The sequence below is a fragment of the Balaenoptera acutorostrata genome, chromosome 10 (assembly GCF_949987535.1).
Source record: "Balaenoptera acutorostrata chromosome 10, mBalAcu1.1, whole genome shotgun sequence".
Classification (NCBI taxonomy): Eukaryota; Metazoa; Chordata; class Mammalia; order Artiodactyla; family Balaenopteridae; genus Balaenoptera; species Balaenoptera acutorostrata.
In genome coordinates, this window is record NC_080073.1 from 77,416,326 (window position 1) to 77,426,978 (window position 10,653).

Consider the following 10,653-nt stretch of genomic DNA (forward strand, 5'->3'; position numbering starts at 1 on the left):
CACTAGAGGCCAGTAGCATTCACTGCTCCCCCCACCCCCCTGCTGCCCCAGTTGTGACAACCAAAGATGTCTCCAGACGTTGCTAAATGTCCCCGCGGTTGAGAAGCTCTGCTCATTATGCTGCCTCTCCTTGCTCTGGTGTCCCATTTTCTGGGAAGCCTTTCCTTTTTTTTTGCTGCGCTGCATGGCTTGCAGGATCTCAATTCCCCAATAACCGGACCACAGATTGAACCCGGGCCATGACAGTGAAAGCCCGGAATCCTAACATTAGACCCTCAGGGAACTGGGAAGCCTTTCCTGATTCTCCTCTGTCAAGGCTGATATTTATTGAGCTATTACTATGTGCTAGGGGATGCCTAGCTTTTCACATGTACTTGCTTGTTTCCTCCTCACAAGGAAGCTGTGTGGTAGGTCTTATTATTACTTGCTCCTATAAACGAGAAAATGAACTCAGCCCAGTTAAGACCCTGCCCAAAGTCACGGGGGCCCTGAAGCTGGGATCCACCCAGGGTCTGTTGCTTTCCAGCACATGTGCTCTGAACCACCCACTGCCTTACATCGCCAGGCCCTGTTTAGGGCTTGGTCCTCCTTCACTTGCCTGGTTGTTTGAGAGCAGAGACCAGTGTGTCCCCGACACTCAGTCACCGCACAGAGCTCAGCTCAATGTTTCTAAAGTGAGTAAAGAAGAAACAGTAGACTAGAATCTTCCCAGCTCCAGAGGGGGACATTGTGTAAACCACACACAAGTTCCCAACCCAAGAGAGGCTGCCAGGCCAACTGCACAAAACAGAGTATCCAGGACCTCAATGGACTCAGAACTCAGAACATCCTTCATTAGAAAAACTTCAGAAATGATACAGGTTGTACGTCTGAATGTTTCTCTGTTTTCAGGCATCTCTTTAAAATTAAGTCAAGTGACCTGAGAGAGAGGACCCAAATAGACGGCACATTCTTTCTCAAAATAAACATGACAGGCCTTTAGGATTAAATCACTTCATCCCCAAATTGTTGAATACATGACTTCATTCCAAATGAAGTTTTATAGGTAAATGTTGTTTAATAAAATGCAACAGAGGGTTAATATAATTTCCCCTCTCCCAGAAGTGAAATAATTTTCTCTCATATCAGCATCTCAGCCCTGGATGGGATGCTGAGATGGTAACTAGGACTTGAAGGCAGACCTATCACCCAGTGCTTTGTTACACACTTTATGTCATTGCTCTTCTCCAAGGCTCTACGTGCCTCTTCTGTCCCTGACAAGCCCAAGGAAAGAACATTAACCTTGGCGTTATAACTGGCTTGAGTCTTGGTTCTGCCACTTACTAGATGAGGAACATTAAGTAAATCTCCACTTCTCTGATTAGTTTCTTTATCTGTATGATGAGAAATGTTCCACGATCTTTTTCTCCTAGTGCTGTCGTAAGATTAAGTAATAAAGGAACCTATTAGTTATGTTTTCAAAAGTGATTTCCCTGCCTCAGGAGAGTTTCACTCTGTTGGGGTTCTTGAAGCGGCTACTGAGTAGTGTTTTACAGGCAGCTGTCTGAGGGCCTCTGTGAGGCTCTATGTCCCTTTTTTGGGCCGTTCTATCTTTGCATTCGTCACTCCCCCTCCCAGACGCTATCAGCACTGCTGGGGAAGGCACAGAACCACTCTTGGGGGTGTTAATCCAGGGAAAGTCACACTGGGTTCTCTCCTGTCCCCAGCACTCAGCAGTCCCCAAGCTAAGGGAAATGTGGTTGGTGGCCTTGAGGAAATAAAGGAAACAACCCTGAAGTGTGTGACAAAGGGTCAGTGGGGAAGCAGGGAGGGGTGGTCCAGTGGCCTTGCCTGGAAGGTTTGGACCACAAGGTGGTTTCTGAACCAACGGTGTACACATGTGACTTCAGGGTTTGGTTTTTTTTTTTTCTTTTCAGCTCATGATGTCTGGGTAACTTCATCATTAACTTGATTCTAGAACTAAATGTTCTTGCTTGGGCAAAGTCATTTTTGCTATACGTAGGAACATTTCTCTTATCCTGTCCCTACTTTCTGGCTTACGTCATTCATCATGGACTCAGAATCTATTTGATTTTTTAAAAATGAGATACAACAACCCCTGTGAATGTCTGACTCTAAATGTGACATTCTATTTCAATGGGAGAAGTTAGAGCAGGTTAGGAAATGGGCCAGTGGGGTTTTTGTTTCTGAAGAGATAGGAAAAGAGCTTTGTATACAGCTGGAATTATGAAAATTATTTTTCCTGATTTTACATATGTTGCTGTTTTTCTCAATGGAAGGTGAAGGACATATTTACAATATTGCTCCTCTCTCATGGTTAGGACTTTTAGAATTGTGAAAAAACTTTCTACGTTGTGGTTTCTCAGGAAATATGGGAACTAAGGAGAAAGGTCTTTCTTCTCTGGAAGACAATGGTAAAAGGTGTTTGCATCGACACACAGGCATATCCCAGGCAAAGCCTGTCACACAGTATCTAGCCATGCGTTGGGATAGAGACACTTCTCCCCAAACAGAGACCCTTTGAATGGATAAAGAAGTTGTGGTACATAGATATAATGGAATATTACTCAGTCATAAAAAAGAATGAAATACTGCCCTTTGCAGCAACATGGATGAACCTAGAGATTATCATACTAAATGAAGTAAGTCAGACAAAGACAAATATGATATCACTTATATGGGGAATAAAAAAAAAAATGCTACAAATAATTTATTTACAAAACAGAAATAGACCCACAGACACAGAAAGCAAATTTATGGTTACCAAAGGATAAGGGGGGAGGGATAAATTAGGAGTCTGGGATTAACAGATACACACTACTATATATATAATAAACAACAAGGGCCTACTATTTAGCACAGGGAACTATATTCAATATCTTGTAATAATCTATAAGGGAAAAGAATCTGAAAAAATATATACATATATGTGTGTATATGTGTTATATATATATATATATATATATATATATATATTTTAGTTATATAACTGAATCACTTTGCTGTACACCAGAAACGAACACAACGTTGTAAATCAACTATACTTCAGTTAAAAAAAAAAAAAAAAAGACTCTTTCTTCCCAGTAGAACATTCACTGTTGCTGTCCTCAACTGGGAATCCAGAGAACCGTTTCTCCTCCAGTTACCAGGAGCATTGGAACACATTTTCTTTTTATTTGTACGCCCTGGATTTTAGAATCACCATCTACGGGAGAAAGGAAAGAGGGGAACATTGTGAAAAACTGTGTCATAAGGATTGAGTGGCCACGTCAGGGAGAGCTTTACTGGCTCTTATTTCTCCCAACCCTATCTGGCAATCGGCAACCCCAATGAAGTCTAGGAATGAAGCTGGGTTTGTTACTGCTTTTCATTCTGTGGATTGTGACTCATTAGCGAGCCCTGAAATCAATTCAGCCTGACTCACTTTGGCCCCATGACTCCTCTGGACTGAAATTGTGGAGTTAAAGCTGAGATCCCCATCACCTAGCCTGGACTAAGAAGCTGGCCGCTGTTTCATTAGATTCTCCGATTTCTGTAGGTACATCTCTGAGAGAGTTTCCTAACCTGGGGTTTGTGGTCCATTGGTTGTCAAATTCATTTAGGGGTTGGTAACTACATTTTAAAAATAATGAAGGGGACTTCCCTGGTGGTCCAGTGGTTAAGACTCTGCACTTCCACTGCAGGGGGCATGGGTTAGATCCCTGGTCAGGGAACTAAAATCCCGCATGCCAGGCAGCCAAAAAAAAAAAAAAAAAAAGAATAAAATGAATTGGAATAGAAATATCAGAGTACACTACATGTAACAAGGGTAGTCATTATTTTATGAAAACTTTCAGTTTATACACACACACACACGTATTCATGTCCTGAGACTCAATGTAAAAAGTATTTTCAATTGTGGTTCCCAATATAAACAGATTTTAAAAATCAGGTGGAACAGGGCAGAAAATGTAATAGCTGTCATTACAAGGTCAGCAACCCTCTACCCAGCGGGACTCCCCAAGCCCACTCTCAAACATGCAGTCTTCTCTTTTACAGGCTGGGGGTGGGTGCCGGGGTAGAGGCTACAAGCCTAGTTTTGCTATTTTGTAACTACGTAAATAATGTGCCTAGTACCTTGCTTTAGAATGTAGGGCTGCTACATTCTCAAGAGTTATTCTCAGAATTGGGGCTTTAGATGAATTTGGGGAGACAAATGGAAAATAAACACTATGCCAGGCACCGGGAGTACAAAATAAACAAGGCTCCCAATTCTCTACCTTCCCAATAACTGCTTTCTGCATAGTGGGAGCGGGAACCGCCGGAGTGGCTTCCGGGAAACTGAAAGGGAAAATGTCATGTAAGAGCAGCCGTTCACAAACCCTCACCTACAGTTGTCCTCCTCGTGGTCCAGACCAGAATTTGCAACTTAATCCTATTTAAGGAAACAAATTTAACTTGCAAACTGGTAGAGGTTTGCCATCAACTCCCCAAACGACCACTGGAAAAATCTACTGATCAAGCAAAGCCAAGTTTATTGGACCCACTGCAGCGAAGGGGAACTCCACTTTGGCAGAGTCTTATGTCCCAGAGGGGAGGCCCCCAGAGGTCATTTGCAGGATTTTGTTGCTTGGGGGGCAGGTATCAAGGGGTTTAAGGCAGGTCTTTCAAGGCAGAAGACTGATTGTGAACTGGACAAAGTTTATGACATCCTATATTTTGGGTTGGTAGGTGCAACAAGCATGCGTCTTGAAGTGAATCTAGAAAGTGAACTGCTGTGTGATCAGTGAAGGGGTTGCCCAAGTGCGCCCTCTATGGTCTCGATAGGGGAACTGCTTCTCCATTTCAGCAAACTGAACAGATGTATTTGCAGGAATTTCCTTACACAGTCAAATTATTATTAAAGAGTCTCATTTTCCTGGGAAATAATTTTCTGGAATAAATAGTTAAGTCACACTGACTCATGAATGAAAGGGTTTACTTATCTTGGTTATTGAGAAGCTGCTGAAACAGGATTTCTAGACATAAATAATTTATGAATTTTTAACAGTTAATTTCCATCCTGTCTAGTGTTTTGGGAAGGAATTAGAGCCAATGATATACTACCAGGTACCACTATTGTGTTTAAAAACCGGGTGGGGGAACATGTGAAAGGAAAAAAAATGTTTGGAACTGGGATTAGGTTGTTGAATTTTCTTGGAATTTGTAAGTTTTAAAAATTTCCAAGGGAGAATAAGGAAAATGAACACAGAGGCAGAAATTGGAGTAATGTGGCCACAAACCAAGGAATGCAACAGCCTCCAAAGCTGAAAGAGGCAAGAAACAGATGGTCCCCTAGCAACTCTGGAGGGAGGTGGCTATGTCAACACCTTGCTTTTGACCCAGTGATGTGATTTTGAACTCCTATCCCCAAAGCTATGAGAGAATAAATTTCTCTTGTTTTAAGCCCCCAAGTTTGTGGTCATTTGTTATTGCAGCCATTGGAAACTAATACAGGGAATGAAAGGGGCATTTCTTCTTTCACAGAGAGAAGAAACCTTCCTCTGAAAACCCACTGTACACTCCCCCTAAGTCCTGTGAAATAAATGCTGGCTTCAAGGATGCTGGAGAAGAAGCATCTGGCATTGTTAGCCTTTATAAACCTCTGCCAGCGAGGAAAAGCTACTGTGTAACAGTTTGGGGAAGAGCAAGCAATAGCACCTGCCACATTATGCAGTGACCACGTCATAGACAGCAGGACAGGAATGCAACTGTACTGGCCAAATCCCAGAGTCCAGCACTGGTATCTGAATTCAAGAGTTGACTGCACTCTTCAAATGAGTGGTTTCACCAGCATCGGGTATGACTGTCTTTCTTACCAAGGGAGTCAATGGATCCCCACGTTCTTCCTTGGCAGTGTCTGGCCACTTTTCCCAGGGTGAGTTCTTACCCCGCCGTGGCTTGGCCGACCTTCCCAAGTAGCTCCCAGCCAGGGAAATCCTTCTTGAGGTAGGTGAGTTTCCCTAGCAACACTCAGCTACAGCATTCCGTGTTCTGACTCTTGGTTCTATCTTCCTGGAGGCTGTCCACAGGCAGAGGACGTGTGCTCTTAGCTTTCTGCACCTCTATGGATGGCTTCCCTGCAATTCCAGATTTCTAATTCATATATAGTAGTCATCTATGTGACCTCCCTGATGGCTGGTCACCAACTGACTTTTCATTGAGGTGGAAGGAATCTTTCTTCTTGCAGTCAGGGTTTAGTGTTTGTGTGACTATTTGCCTCCCCTTCATGCTAGCTGAGCTGGCTGAAGACTTGAAGGCCTTGGAATAGCTTGGCTTCTCCTCCGAAGAAAGGGAGAAGCCCTTGCCAGGAGACCTCTATACTTAAGGCATCCACTGGAGTTAAACATCCTTCAAATCTGACTAGTAGCTCCAACCCCAAGTACATATATTTTTCTTTTTGCTACATTAATTTTAAAAATGTGGAAGGTTTTGGGTTTGGCTCACAGGGCATTATAAAACACAAAGTCCTGTCATCTGGAAAATGCCTCTTTTGATACTCTCAAATAGGACTAAATGTAAAAGGAACCCACACAGAGACCACCAGGTAATGTAATGGCTCTTTGCCCAAAAAACATTTGGAGGCAAATTCTTCCACTGACCCACAACTTGGGACTTAGTGGGGTTTTAAATCTATTACTTGTGGGATTTTTCACTCTCCCACTGGGCTGTTAGTCTGATTGTTTATTGAAGCTCTGCTGACTTGTTCATTTAATAGGTTTCTCCAGAACAGCCAACGTCCTTCAGAGAGTAAGTGCTATGGGACTCCAGGCTTTTAGTGGAAACTGACAATATATCACAGGGGATGGAGACTTGGAAGGCTTCAAACAGAAGATGGATGAGAGTCTCTTAGCAGCTCATTTCAAGGCTAGCTCAGGAGTTCCATGTTTGAGCTAACTGATTAGGTCTCTGTGGTGCAGAAAAACATTTGTCATTTTGGTTCCATTAACCCACCTTGCAACTAGAATTCTATAGTAGCGGCCCCAGGGCATTAAAATCCTTCATCACACTGGGAGACCCGGAAGGGACTCCAAGAAAAATAGCTCGTGGAGACCAAGTGTCCCTGAGAAGGTGACTGCGGTGGACAAACATTACAAGAAGCGGAGACAGATGGAATGGGCCCCAGGTGGGACTGCACCGTGGCCTAAACACGATTTTGGAGCCACTGTCTTCCTTAAGGATTTTCCCTTTTCTTCTATCCCCCCAGCCCCTCATGAACCTCCATAAGCATGCTTCATTTGTCAGAATCACGCCCACTTTCTGCTTAGACCCATCCTTTTCAAACTTTCTGTCCTCCACGTGGGAATGTCCACATCCTGTCATTAGTCTGTTTAGACTCATTTCTTTCAATCCGGTAAGTGAAGTTGGGTCACACTCATGGCTAACGAGAGCCATCATGTTCCAGAGGGATACTCTCTGATAAAAATATGGTGAGGGAGAGGAGGAGAGAAGATGGCGGAAGAGTAAGACGCAGAGATCACATTCCTTCCCACAGATACAGTAGAAATACACCTACACGTGGAACTGCTCCTACAGAACACCCACTGAACGCTGGCAGAAAACGTCCGACCTCCAAAAAGGCAAGAAACTCCCCCCGTACTTGGGTAGGGCAAAAGAAAAAAGAAATAACAGAGACAAAAGAATAGGGACGGCACCTGCACCAGTGGGAGGGAGCCGTGAAGGAGGAAAGGTTTCCACGCACTAGGAGCCCCTTCGCGGGCGGAGACTGCGGGGGGCGGAGGGGGGAAGCTTCAGAGCCACGGAGGAGAGCGCAGCCACAGGGGTGCGGAGGGCAAAGCGGAGAGGTTCCCGCACAGAGGCTCGGCGCCGAGCAGCACTCACCAGCCCGAGAGGCTTGTCTGCTTAGCCGCCGGGGCGGGCGGGGCTGGGAGCTGAGGCTCGGGCTTCGGTCGGATCGCAGGGAGAGGACTGGGGCTGGCAGCGTGAACACAGCCTGAAGGGGTTAGCGCACCACAGCTAGCCGGGAGGGAGTCCGGGGAAAAAGTCTGCAGCTGCCAAAGAGGCAAGAGACTTTTTCTTGCCTCTTTGTTTCGCGGCGGGCAAGGAGAGGGGATTCAGAGCGCCGCCTAAACGAACTCCAGAGAAGGGCGCGAACCGCGGCTATCAGCGCGGATCCCACAGCAACAGGGGCGCAGAGGGAAAATCGGAGAGACTCCCGCACAGAGGCTCGGCGCCGAGCGGCGCTCACCAGCCCGAGAGGCTTGTCTGCTCCCCCGCCGGGGCGGGCGGGGCTGGGAGCTGAGGCTCGGGCTGCGGTCGGATCGCAGGGAGAGGACTGGGGCTGGCGGCGTGAACACAGCCTGAAGGGGTTGGCGCACCACAGCTAGCCGGGAGGGAGACCGGGAAAAGGTCTGCAGCTGCCGAAGAGGCAAGAGACTTTTTCTTGCCTCTTTGTTTCGCTGCGCGCAAGGAGAGGGGATTCAGAGCGCCGCCTAAACGAACTCCAGAGAAGGGCGCAAGCCACGGCGATCAGCGCGGACCCCAGAGACGGGCGTGAGACGCTGGGGCTGCTGCTGCCGCCTCCAAAAAGCCTGTGTGTGAGCACAGGTCACTCTCCACACCAACCCTCCCGGGAGCCTGTGCAGCCCGCCACTGCCAGGGTCCCGGGATCCGGGGACAACATCCCCGGGAGAACGCACTGCGCGCCTCGAGCTGGTGCAACGTCACGCCGGCCTCTGACGCCGCAGGCTCGCCCCGCCTCCTCCGTACCGCTCCCTCCCCGCGGCCTGGGTGAGCCAGAGCCCCCGAAGCAGCTGCTCCTTTAACCCCGTCCTGTCTGGGCGGGGAACAGACGCCCTCAGGCGACCTACACGCAGAGGCGGGTCCAAATCCAAAGCTGAACCCCAGGAGCTGTGCGAACAGGGAAGAGAAGGGGAAATCTCTCCCAGCAGCCTCCGAAGCAGCGGATTAAAGCTCCACAAACAACTTGATGTGCCTGCATCTGCGGAATACCTGAATAGACAACGAATCATCCCAAATTCAGGAGGGGGACTTCGGGAGCAGGAGATATTAATTTTTCCCATTTTCCTTTTTTTTGTGAGTGTATATGTATATGCTTCTGGGTGAGATTTTGCCTGTATAGCTTTGCTTTACAATAGCTTTATTTTACTTCACTATATTATAGCCTCTTTCTTTCTTTCTTTCTATTTTTTCTCCCTTTTACTCTGAGCCGTGTGGACGAAAGGCTCTTGGTGCTCCAGCCAGGCATCAGGGCCGTGCCTCTGAGGTGGGAGAGCCAACTTCAGAACACTGGTCCACAAGAGACCTCCCAGCTCCACGTCATACCAAACGGCAAAAATCTCCCAGAGATCTCCATCTCAACATCAAGACCCAGCTTCACTCAACGACCAGCAAGCTACAGTGCTGGACATCCTATGCCAAACAACTAGCTAGACAGGAACACAACCCCATCCATTGGCAGAGAGGCTGCCTAAAATCATAATAAGGCCACAGACACCACAAAATACACCACCAGACGTGGACGTGCCCACCAGAAAGACAAGATCTAGCCTCATCCACCAGAACTCAGGCACTAGTTCCCTCCACCAGGAAGCCTACACAACCCACTGAACCAACCTTAGCCGCTGGGGACAGATACCCAAAACAACGGGAACTACGAACCTGCAGCCTGTGAAAAGGAGACCCCAAACACAGTAAGATAGGCAAAATGAGACGACAGAAAAACACACAGCAGATGAAGGAGCAGGCTCAAAACACACTGGACTTAACAAATGAAGAGGAAATAGGTAGTCTACCTGAAAAAGAATTCAGAATAATGATAGTAAGGATGATCCAAAATCTTGGAAATAGAATAGACAAAATGCAAGAAACATTTAACAAGGATGTAGAAGAACTAAAGAGGAACCAAGCAATGATGAAAAACACAATAAATGAAATTAAAAATACTCTAGATGGGATCAATAGTAGAATAACTGAGGCAGAAGAAAGGATAAGTGACCTGGAAGATAAAATGGTGGAAATAACTACTACAGAGCAGGATAAAGAAAAAAGAATGAAAAGAACTGAGGACAGTCTCAGGGACCTCTGGGACAACATTAAACGTGCCAACATTCGAATTATAGGGGTACCAGAAGAAGAAGAGAAAAAGAAAGGGACTGAGAAAATTTTTGAAGAGATTATAGTTGAAAACTTCCCTAATATGGGAAAGGAAATAGTTAATCAAGTCCTGGAAGCACAGAGAGTCCCATACAGGATAAACCCAAGGAGGAACACGCCAAGACACATATTAATCAAACTGTCAAAAATTAAATATAAGGAAAGCATATTAAAGGCAGCAAGGGAAAAAAAACAAATAACACACAAGGGAATCCCCATAAGGTTAACATCTGATCTCTCAGCAGAAACTCTGCAAGCCAGAAGGGAGTGGCAGGATATACTTAAAGTCATGAAGGAGAAAAACCTACAACCAAGATTACTCTACCCAGCAAGGATCTCATTCAGATTCGATGGAGAAATTAAAACCTTTACAGACAAGCAAAAGCTGAGAGAGTTCAGCACCACCAAACCAGCTTTACAACAAATGCTAAAGGAAATTCTCTAGGCAAGAAACACAAGAGAAGGAAAACACCTACAATAACAAACCCAATACATTTA